We start from the raw sequence: 11649 nt of genomic DNA, 5'->3' as shown, positions 1-11649 counted from the left end.
CTTTTTCTGCGTTTACAAAACTTTCTTGCGCTGCAAAACATTCTGGCCTCTCTTTGACGTGGGGGCGGGGTTAGATGAGTGGCGTGTCCAGAGAGGAAGAGGCGGGGTTTCGGGATGCCCACCGCCATATATAAATCAAAACCATAGAAGAAGTCCAAAAAACGTTGAGCAGCGCTCATATGGCGGTGGGCATCCCGAAACTCCGCCTCTTCCTCTCTGGACACGCCACTCATCTAGCCCCGCCCCCACGTCAAAGAGAGGCCAGAATGTTTTGCAGCGCAAGAAATGTTTTGTAAACGCAGAAAAAGTATTGTAAAGGCAGAAAAGTTTTGTAAATGCAGAAAAGGTTTTGTAAACGCAAAAAAGTATTGTAAATGCAATTTTTATTTTATTTTTTAATAATTAAGTAATAATTTATATATTTTTTGTTTACAATACTTCACTTACGTTTACAATACTTCACTTACGTTTACAATACTTCACTTACGTTTACAATGCTTTCTGGCCTCATTTTGACTCCATAGCAGTGCAATTGATCCAGTGATTTGTTTGAGCCCCGGGGTGATGCGTACGCAAGTCTATGTGTGACTGAAAGAGCATCTTACTGTAAAGTGCTCCTCGAACAAGCAATGATTGATGTTGAAAACACAGCCATATACTGTAGAACAGTACAACCTTTCATCTGTCGCTTTTCTGCAGGTTGATGGTTTGTTTAAGAGCATCAAAGCAGGCTAGAAAGATTGTGGCTGACCCCTCCCAACCCGGTCACAATCTCCTTGAACCACTCCCATCCAGCAGGAGGCTGCGGTCCATCGAGACATCTCGCCACAAAAACAGCTTCTTCCCCACCGCCGGTGTCCCCCTCTGTCCCTCCCCCCTCTGACTCGGTCCCTTTTGCACTTATTGCACATGACCGCTGATAGTACTGTACATAGACTCGCACTGCACACACATATCAGAACGGCACTATATGAAAAAAAAAACATGATTGGCATTATATATAAAAACATCACACACACATATAGACTCTGTACACATACTGTATATACACACATCGTACACCGTTTTATACTGTTAATTTGCACTGTCCTGTTTTTGCACTGTCCTGTTTTTGCACTGTCCCGTCTAGTCTTTGCACCCTGTCTAATAATGTCTCCATCAGTGTCATGAACCAACAACAAATGCCTAGTATGTGTAAAAACTACCTGGCAATAAACTTGATTCTGATTCTGATTCTGATCAAAAGTTTGTCACTGAACTAAAATACAACCTTGCAATGTTGGTAATAGTGACGTTCTCTATGAATAACAGCACTTTAGGTGATCACGGAATATCACACTTGCCAACATAATAATATAATAAATAAAATAATAGAATAGAATTATGATTATAAATTATAAGAAAATAAAGCATACTTTTGGCTGAGGGGCAGAGCCTATCAGCCCTCTGAACCCATCTGTCTCTTTATCACTTCCTCCCTCCCTCGATAATGCAAAGCTTAGAATGCAAGCTGCCGTTAAACCCCTCAGGATATCGTTACATATTGCTAAATAACCGTTTTTGCCTTTGGCTCGAGCCTCAGCACTCAGCCTTCTTCTTCTTCGTGTGGGTTTGATGTTGTGTCCTCTCCCCACCAGGCTCGGGGCCGAGGAGCTATCCCTTTACCCCGAGCCTGGGTGAGGGGTCACCCGGGCTATATATCCGGGCATACCTCCAGGAGCCATGTAAACGTTTCGTCATCCACAACCGTCGGGCCATACATTCTGTTGGGTGTCCGATATATCGGACAGTCCTGGATGACATGGACTGTGGTTTATTCCTCAGCGCCACACTTGCACACCACACAGGATACCAAGCCCCATCTGTGCATCAATGAGTGGAAGCGTCCGACGCCGGTCCGGAGGCGATTAAGCCTCACCCACGCCGGTCTGGGTAAGTCCATCCCGGGAGGGGAAGAACCGGCGGCCGGGATGAAATCACGGAGTCTGGAGTTGTTTGCCTCCCACTCCACATGCCAGGTGTTCCCCAGGGCTCCGTCCTTGGTCCTATCCTGTTCATCATATACGTCCTTCCACTTGGTCATATATTCTGTAAATACAATATTCACTTCCACTGTTACGCGGACGACACCGAGCTCTACCTTTCCTCCAAACCCACCTCCACCTTCCTGCCCTCCTCCCTCTGTGCCTGTTTGCAGGAAATCAAATCCTGGTTCTCCTCTAACTTCCTCAAACCTAACAGTGATAAGACCGAGCTCGTCCTCATCGGCTCTAAATCCACCCTCACCAAACATCCCAGTTTCACCCTCACCATCGACAACTCCTCTGTTTCCCCCTCCCCTCAGGTTAAGAGTCTGTGTGTAGTCCTTGACAGCACTCTATCATTCCAAACCCGCATCAATAACATTATCCGGTCCGCCTACTTCCACCTTCGCAATATCGTCTCCGCCCATCCCTTTCTCCCAGCAGCGCCGGTTACATCCCATCTGGATTACTGCAATTCTCTTCTCTTTGGTCTCCCCCAGAAACTCATCCATAAGCTCCAACTGGTCCAGAACGCTGCTGCCCGTATCATCACCAGAACACCATCCAGCAGTCACATCACACCCTGAGTACACCAGCGCAAGGTCGTCTGCGTAGGCATTCTTCCTGGAGACTGTGATCAGCAGGTCGTATGTGTAGATGTTATAAAAGAGGGGGGCCAGGACAGATCTCTGGGGGACGCCGTTTTTAAGGCATCAAAACCTGCTTCGCTGTCCGCTACCAGTGGTGAGGGTGAAGCTGCTGTTTCGGACAAGCTCCATGACCATGCTGACCATGTGCCTGTCTGGCAGCAGGCGGAGCAGTTTGCAGGTGAAGCCGTGGTGCCCTACGGTGTCGTAAGCAGCCATCAGGTCTATAAAGATGGCTCCGGCCGTCATCAAAGTGACTTGATCTACGGTTGATCTCCCGCATTGGAACCCGGCCTGCTCCTTTGGGAGCAGCGGATCGATGATTGGTTCGACGCGTGTATCTTGAAGGGGATACATAACAGAGAGATGGGGCAGTAACTCTTGGGGTCCCCTTCAGGCTTGTCCGGCTTAGGGATTGTGACAACTAGGGCAAGCTGTTGAGTTGGCGCAAGCAGGAAGAGAGGAACCAGGACAAGGACTAACCAGGACTTCCCTGGCTTTACATGCTGGAGGGCAGCAGTGAACTCCTCCGGTGTGAATTCGCTGGAGATGTTACCGCTGCTAGGAATTGTGGCCTTCAAGAAGTCAGACACTTATTTTGCCACGAGACGTGATGATTCGCGGTCTTTGCCCTCGTATGTCTCACTTTTCACAAATTGTGATGCGATTTATTTGCAGAGATGGGGCAGTGAGTGGGGGAGTGTCTAGACCTACCAGTGAAGTTAAGGATGTTAAGGATGCTCCATGCCTTGCAGCTGGAGTGTGAGAAGTCGATGGAGTTAATGGCCTCCCAGCACTCTTGTCTTCTTCGGCTGAGTCTAGACAGCAGGGCTGAGGAAAGTCTGTCTGACTAAGCTCTTGGGGGGGCCCAGAGGAAGGCACATTCGAGATTTCTCTAGAGGAATCTAGAGATTTTTGGCTGCTTTCACCAGTATGCCGCAGAGTTCCCAGTATGCCTTGTCCACGTTGTTGGTGTTAGGTGGTGGGAGGCACCTCATGGATCTATGGGTAAGGAGGCGATAGCGTTTATAGTTGGCCTTATGGAAGTTCCATCGCTTCAGCGGCTCGCTCGGGACGAGGTCCACAGGTTTAGGCATGGTTATCGCCGATGGTCAATGTTGGGACTGCGGGAACTTGCCTAGCATGCATCTATCGGAGCTGGTTATCAACGCTGACGCTCACGAATGCCAAGTCAGGATTCATCCCAGTTTTCCAGCGACCTGAGACAAAGCTGTCTGCGCCCTTGGGATCGTACAACAGGGCCAGGCTGGGAGATATGCTAGTGTGATTCACGAGGGTGGATGGCTGTAGAAGTTGATGATATTAAAGCTGACAACGTCCACACACAACCACTCAATCTCCGAGCCAGTCAGGGATTGGTCGACAAGAGTCCAGTTCAACCTTTGATGGACGAACGTAGCAAGGCCATGCTTTCTGCTTAGGATAGACCCAGCTAGAGTGAAGTTTGGGAGAACTAGCTTATCTGCTGTTACGCAGTGGGTCTCCTGGAGGAGGATTGATGAGGGCCTTGGTGGTGCAGGCCAGGTGCTCGATGACGTTGATTTTACTGGGGGTGAGCCTTTCGGAGTTCAGCTGCAGAATTCTGGGTTGGGAGCAAGCTCCGCCAGCTGATCTCAGGGCCGTGCTGGCCATCTGTAGGTTCTGGAGAATCACAGAACGGCCGCCGGTGATAACAGCCGCCGGCCTCCAGGTGGCCGAGAGGCTAACTGGCCTGGCCCACGGTAAACTCGCTCAGCCCCCCCTTTTTTCCATTTTTCTCTCAATTTGGTGTAGCAGAGCATTCAGGTTTGGGCTATATGATAAACAAAAAGCTCTGGTGAACCCCACAAAAAGGGAGAACAGTCACATAATGTCCGTCTAACTAAGCAAAGCTATTAAAAGACAACAGCTTGATTGATTATGTATACATATTTTTTATTAATTGGGGGAGTTTAAGTTTTTCCATCATTTCAGGTAGTTTGTCTCTTAAAGTGGCCAGCTGATTCAAACTGTCATACATAGAATTCCAACATTTTGGGCATGGTGTTTTCAACTAGACAACATGCTAGCATTATTAGCATGTTAGCATCGATCACTAGCTTTGTTAAACACTGGCTATGCTGCACACTAGCCTAGACAGCATGCTACCATCATCAGCATGTTAGCATCAATCACTAGTTGTAGATTATAATTGACTTTGACAGAAAATCCTTTGAATTTGAAGATTTGAAGTCGTGAGCAGCGTGACACTGGTAGTGTGGGTCAATTTGCATCCACGTGAGCATGCCTGTCAAGTCTGGGAGCTGCGCGGTTCACTGTCCACCAACGGTCTAGGTAGCTAAACAGCAGTAAGATAGCTAGCTAGTTAACTTGTTCACTGTCTACAGTCTCTGGAGCCCTGCGCTCAACTTCTTTCAACTGAAAAAAAGGGGATGAAAAATCCTAGGGACATGTGCCCTAAAACATTATTTATTGTTACATCCAATATTATAAGAATATGTATTATTTTAGTTTTTTTATTCGTGGAGAAAGTATTTTGAGTATTTTAAATACAAAATTACTCCACTCTAAAATATTCTGTTACAAATTACATTTGATTTTTTATTAGCCTTATCAAATACAAATTACAAAATACTCCAAAGTAATTGAAATACGTATTTCAAATACAAGTAATAGCAATACTGCCCATCCCTGCCTACAAGAGCGCACATTTCTTCTGCATCAACAGAAATAGGTTAGCACAGAAATCAGAATACTGTCAAAAATGCAGTTTTGGAGAGAAAATTCTCACTCCATCTACAATGTCCTGAAAATGTTGTCATTTCTTTCATGAACATTGGAGATTTATTGAGCGATAAATGCATATAGTCAGATTTCCTAGGAGGAGGAAGAAGAAGAAAGCTGAATCCCAAATCTCGCACTTAGGTGAAAGTGCAGAGCACTTGTGGCCTTGTGGCCTTACATGCACGTTCCCGCTAAGTCCACAATGGCTCAGGGTAGTCCCAAAACAGAATTTTTAGGTCCACAAGTGCGCCACTGCCGCCATTTTGCGCACTTTAACCGCACTTACCGAAAGTCCGCAATTTAGGAGCAGAAAATACCCACAGCCCACCGCGTCTCATGTGACACAGTGCTTAAGTGCATCCGAGTCATGATCCAAGTGCATCACACATAAATGATGACATTTGCCTTGAAATCCACATGCTGCAAACATATCCCACCCAACATAATTTTTAAATTATTATTAAATTAAAACTGACGTCAGTCAGTCAATTTGCAGAGCCGAGCGGAGAGCTGAGAAGAAGAAGAAGAAGAAGATATACAGGCCAGGCCTAACACAGTCATTTACAAACAATACTTAGCCTAACCCTACCTGCTGACTCAATCAAATATGTGTGGATATCCAGATAAGAGACTGTGTTTTGGTTTACTTCCCAAAGGGAAGTGTATAGGGTAGGCAATGAAATTTGAGCAGAACTATCAAAAGAACAACTGTATATACACCCACATGAACGATGTGGCCTGGTTGTTCAGAGACAGAGACTGTGCGAAAGAAACAAAATATTACGCTTCTATTCACTGCCTCGCCTTTCTTCAACACCTGGGACCTCAGGCTTGTCAGGTCTAAATTCTTTCTGGCCCACCCAATCACCTTCTCCAGCCCTTGCAGAACCCACCTGCTCCCAATAATAAACAAGCTCTGTATGTGGTAGTGTGCTGCCTCTTTGTGGTCATGTTAGAGACTACATTCACCTTCAGACATTAGATCTAGGCTACTTCGATTGCCATGAAAGGTTCAAAGAGGCCATGCATCTGTAGCTAAAATGTGTTTGTCTTGAACTAATGAAATGCCCGGTTGTATGATGTAAGAGACTGGTATTGAGAGACTGATCCCACACACGCGTGCGCGCACACACACACACACACACACACACACACACACACACACACACAGAGTGAGACCTATACATCAGTCACTTTTGCTTCCACACTTTATCAATACAAAATGAATGAATTAATGATCACACTGTACACCAGACACCATCATCATCATTATCATCATCATCGTCGTCGTCATTATCATGGAGCTCTCTCAGTCCTGAGGCAGGTAGTCCTCCTCCACGTGTCTCGGCTGTAGCACAGAAGAGATAGATTAGGCATTATCAATAAACTGCTATGAAATAAACCTGTTTACTGAATCCTATACACATGAGAGCTGTAGTAAGATTGGTCATCTGCACTGATTAACTGTTTAAATTAAACATATTTTTTTCCAGAGCTTTTATGGTTTCTTTTTGTTCATCTCAATGACGTCTAATCAGGAAATTGCCCTCTCTTTCACGCACTCTTCATGCTGTACATCTATATGACCAGCAGATGGGGCAACGTCACTGTGGCATAACTGCAGCTGGGGCAGAAGAAGATTTACTGTACCTTGGATTTCCCGCAGCTGAAGATTCTGTCACCTGAGAGGAGAAGTAAGAGAGACAGTCCGCGATCACCGGCAACATAGTTTTTCACAACATAAATAAAGGTCAACATTTGTCAACAATGACAACATAGGGCTGCTGAATATACATACACACTGGCATGGACACACAGACACACATTAGGGCTGGGAGTCCGAACTTCGGGATTCGAATATAATTCGAATATTGACAGAAATACTGGTATTCGAACGAATATTAGGCAGCCCTTAATATTCGAACCTGGCATAATTTTTTGTAAATGTGTTGGCTAGCAAACGTTGCTTTTGATTCAGATTCAGAGGGTTTTTCACGCCTGGTGAAGTTGCAATCGCGAGCTCATTAGCAAGGCTATTGGACACCTGGGCTCCTGTAGGAGGTGACGTTAGTTAGCACGCGTTCCAGGCAACCCGTAACTCGTGTTTTTCCGACCTCCTACACGTGAAAATGCTCTGGAATGGCAGTCAAACCCGTAACTTCCCACCCGTGAACTCGTACAGATCGATGTAGGCTACTGCCATTCCAGAGCATTTTCACGTGTAGGACGTCGGAAAAACACGAGTTACGGGTTGCCTGGAACGCACCATAAACCCAAGCATGTAGTCATGCCTAAACACTGACTAAACTCTTAGTTGCTACTAGTTAGTCGCATATTAGTTTGGTGTCTAATTTCGGTTGCACCACGGCAATTTAGGCGTTGTCTTAACTAGTAACTACTAACTAGTTACTAAAAAATAGTCGTTGTATGACTGTGACGGCAGGATCCAAATAGCCAATCGGTAAGCAAGTAAAAATGTAAACAAGGAGGTTGATCGCCCTTACCCAGCCCTTACCAAGGAGCTTGGGCCGTGTCCGAATGTCCATATTACATACTATATAGTACATACTGCAACTCGCCTACTACATGCGATTTAGTACATACCTGTACTACTCCACGAAAACATGTTTAGTATGCGAGATAAATGAAGCATGCTTCAAGAGTCATCCAGTGAAAGCGACGGGCTCCGGCTCACAACAATATTGAGCTAGCCAGGCATTTGAGTTGGTCATCCAACACGCTCGATCCTCACCTTTCTGTATAATCCCAACTGTGAAATGGATGTGATAATAGTCCACAAAATATTCTTCCTTTGCCTCGTTTAGCACCAGCTGCAACTCTCCTCCAAATGCATTATCTCCGTTAGCAAGGCTAACGTTGCACTCGGTAGCTTGTGCTTATTATTATTATTATTATTATTATTGGGGTTGGTGCTTGTGCAGTGGAGGGGTTCTTTTGGGGGAGTTGGAGCCGTTGGATTGTTATGCTTAAATGATCCTAGCCAGCTAGTTTGATAACCTTCTTTGATTCAGACATAGCGTAGGCTGCCTGGTACCGTCCACTGACCAGTTGCTGGTTAACTATGAGAGGCAGGATCCCAGCCGACCGTTGCTTCCCCCCAACCCGCAACGGAGGGTTATCAGCTGGGCTGGGACTCCCCTCGCAGTTAATCTTGATATAACTAAGACATCTGATAAAAAAATCATTCTGAAAACATCATTGCTTATCGATATTGCCTATGATACAATGCCCACTAGTGGACAGAATGTGCACAACTTTATTTTAAAACCTAGGTAGGTCTTTCTGTAAGAATTTAATGGTAAAAAATATTATTAATAATAATTCGAATATATTCGAATATTATTATTAATAAATAAACGAACTTCGAATATGATTTTTGGGCAAAAGTCCCAGCCCTAACACACATACACACACACACAGTCATACAGTACACACCCCATATGTTATGGGGGGTGGGAAGTGCCACGTTTCACAGGTCTGTGTGTGTGTGTGTGTGTGTGTCTGTGGGTGCGTCTATAGACCCACTCATGCACACACACTCACACGCACACCTTATCCTTGCAAAGACATAGTTAGGGAATCAGCCAATCAGTTTGCTGGGATTTGCATATATCTTTAGCAAAGATAAGGTGTGCGTGTGTGTGTGTGCGCGAGTGTGTCTAATTTTCCACATAGACGCACAAACAGACACACACACACTCACATGCAGACCTGCGAAACGTGACACTTCCTACCCTCCATACACACACACACACACACACACAAACAAACAAACACACAAACTCTGCGTCTCCAGGGACTCACCAACCAGCAGGAGGGCAGACAGGACCACAAGGATCCCAGCGAAGGTCAGACCTCCGATACGTAGTGTGTAATAGTCTATAACACACAGGACACACTCAACACATAGGACATACTCAACACACTCAACACACTGTCTCCCATGGTACCGAATCTCTCCGTCCCTCTCACTTTCTTCTCTGTTTCTTCCTCTCTTCCCCTCTCTATATCTCTCTATCTCTCTCTTTCTTTATCTCTCTCTCTCTCTATCTCTCTCCCACTCTACTCTCAATTAAACTAAATTAAAATGGGCTTTATTGGCATGGGAAATATGTTTACATTACCAAAGCAAGTGACAATATAAACAAAACATGAAATACATGAAAACAAAATAACAGAAACAATAATCTTTCTCTTTCTCTCTGTCTCTTATTATCAACATACTCAGACAGTAATTGTGTTGAGTACAAGAATAGAGTAGACGAGGACATTGGTATCTTACCGTACACAAAGTCTGCATCATGGTCCTGAGGAGCTGGAGAGAGAGACCAGAAAACAGTCAACATCTCATACTAGTGTTCCACATTCAGCAGCCTACAACTGTGGTCTGCAGGCCAGTTAGCTAGAACAAGTTCAACATCATCATCACAGGACCCCAGGTGTCTTTAAGTAACCACACAGTGACACACACAAGTACACAGCGACACACACACTTTGGGAAGTGGAATTCGTCTTCTGCATTTTCCATCCAAGCTGTCCTCCTGTAGGAATGTGCAGCATCATCAGTGGCGCCCAAATGCTGGTCAGGGACTGGACAGTATTGGGTTCTTGGGAGGGAACCCTTACGAACATGGGGAGAACATAGAATCTTTGCACAGAAAGGGCTGGGACTTCATCCCAAGCGGGAATCGAACCCAGGACCTTCTTGCTGTGAGGCAACAGTGCTAAGTACTGCGCCACCGTGTAGCTCGTGAGCGATTTAGACTTCAGTGTCTTGCACAAGAACACTTGTGTTGTGTGTGTGTGTGTGTGTGTGTGTGTGTGTGTGTGTGTGTGTGTGTGTGTGTGTGTGTGTGTGTGTGTGTGTGCGTGCGTGCGTGCGTGTTCCATCACTGGAGAACCCGGTACAGTATGTATCAATTTTGAGTGTTCTGTGTTCGGATTCCAAATTCCAGTTCAGCGATCTCCACTCGGGAACCAGATCTCTACCAACAACCAACGTCATCACGTCTAAGACCAGGCTACTACCAAAGTCCACCATAGGGGGTTAATATGTGACTCATATGTCCAGACCATCCATATGTCCTACAATACATTTACTGTCCTTTGTTGTGTTTGACTGGTCCATATACAGTAGATGTTATGCTGGTGTGTTTCATATGGAGGGTTGGTAGGTAGGTCTATAGGTGTTTGTAGTTAGTCATTCTGTGCCAAGGTGAGACCAGTTCCCACAGACAGCTAATGTCTGGACCCCCCATGGCTAGTGACCTTTCTCTAACCAACACAAACACACTCTAAACACACAGAGACACACACAGTCAAAGGGACACAAAGTATGAGCACACACCGCACACACACACACCGCACACACACACACACACAACCACACTGGCATGCCATCACATGATAGAGTGTTACAGAAACTAACACTATAGCCCTCACCCTCATTCCTGATAAAAGCAGGACAGCTGTGAAGTACGGTAACATCTACAGCTAGCTACCCCAAACTATCAAACATGCAAACATTCCTGGATCTGGATTGGAATGGTGAAATATATGTAGAACTTACAGTCGTCCATGGTGGCTGGTCTGAGTGGGTCTGTGTTCCTGTGTGAGCTGTGAGGAAATTAATAGGTGGAGAACGGTTAGTCAGTCTGTATGAAAATATGTTCTGTGTGCTGGTGATCTATTGTAGTGAATTATCACACTTGGATCTGATAGGGTAAGAGAAGTCACATGTTGGCCTGGTGAGAGTGAACATTTCCAAAACCAATTATATCATTTTGAATGTATTACTATATGGATGACTGCATATATACGCAGTCGACCAAAGTACTGTAAAAAGGTGGGTCCTAGATAAAAACATTTCATAACAAAACATGGACATTTCAGCAAACAATAGACATTGAACATAAACAAGGCTTGAGCACAGACTGGTTAAAATGCCAGGGAGAAAAGGAGGGTTTTTAGGGAGGATTTTAAAAACTCAAGGGTCTGGGAGGATCTAATGTGAAGGAGCAGACTGTTCCATAGCCTGGGGGCGGCCACTGCAAAGGCCCTGTCGCCTCTAGACTTAAGTCTGGTTTTAGGCACCTCCAACAGCAGTTGGTCAGCAGACCTCAAGGCTCTGGCTGGGGTGTGGCGATGCAGGAGCTGGGAGAGGTACAGAGGGG

General features: G+C 45.5%; 1 long non-coding RNA gene across 1 annotated transcript; it reads right to left on the bottom strand.

Annotated features, from left to right (window-relative positions):
* Positions 1-6703: 6703 nt before the first annotated feature.
* LOC311308595 lies at positions 6704-11095 on the bottom strand. Its single transcript, XR_014630432.1, has 5 exons — positions 11046-11095; positions 9759-9791; positions 9281-9355; positions 7106-7137; positions 6704-6803 (listed from the first exon to the last, which is right to left on the bottom strand). It is a non-coding gene; the product is annotated as an uncharacterized lncRNA (long non-coding RNA).
* Positions 11096-11649: the final 554 nt, after the last annotated feature.

Source organism: Borostomias antarcticus (assembly GCF_949987555.1).
Source record: "Borostomias antarcticus genome assembly, chromosome: 1".
In the NCBI taxonomy this organism is placed as follows: domain Eukaryota; kingdom Metazoa; phylum Chordata; class Actinopteri; order Stomiiformes; family Stomiidae; genus Borostomias; species Borostomias antarcticus.
Note: the sequence above shows the minus strand (reverse complement) of the source record. Positions and strands in the feature narration are given on the sequence as shown.